We start from the raw sequence: 520 nt of genomic DNA, 5'->3' as shown, positions 1-520 counted from the left end.
CCCCCTCAGTGGGTGACTTAGCTGCGAATCCGTTTCGCCTAAGTTTATAAAAATCCTACCGAGTGGTAAGCCAGCCTTCCACTCGGGGGCTTAGCTGCAGCCCTGTGCTCGCCTAAGTTATAAAAATCCTACCGAGTGGTAAGCCAGCCTTCCACTCGGGGGCTTAGCTGCAGCCCTGTGCTCGCCTAAGTTATAAAAATCCTACCGAGTGGTAAGCCAGCCTTCCACTCGGGGGCTTAGCTGCAGCCCTGTGCTCGCCTAAGTTACGAAAATCCTACCGAGTGGTAAGCCAACCTTCCACTCGGGGGCTTAGCTGCAGCCCTGTGCTCGCCTAAGTTACGAAAATCCTTCCGAGTGGTAAGCCACCCTTCCACTCGGGGGCTTAGCTGCAGCCCTGTGCTCGCCTAAGTTACAAAAATCCTACCGAGTGTAGAGCAACCCTGTCACTCGGGGGCTTAGCTGCAGTCCAAGCACTCGCCTAAGTTATCAAAATCCTACCAAGTGTAGAGCAACCCTCTCA

The sequence above is a fragment of the Triticum dicoccoides genome, chromosome 5B (genome assembly GCF_002162155.2).
Source record: "Triticum dicoccoides isolate Atlit2015 ecotype Zavitan chromosome 5B, WEW_v2.0, whole genome shotgun sequence".
Classification (NCBI taxonomy): Eukaryota; Viridiplantae; Streptophyta; class Magnoliopsida; order Poales; family Poaceae; genus Triticum; species Triticum dicoccoides.
Note: the sequence above shows the minus strand (reverse complement) of the source record.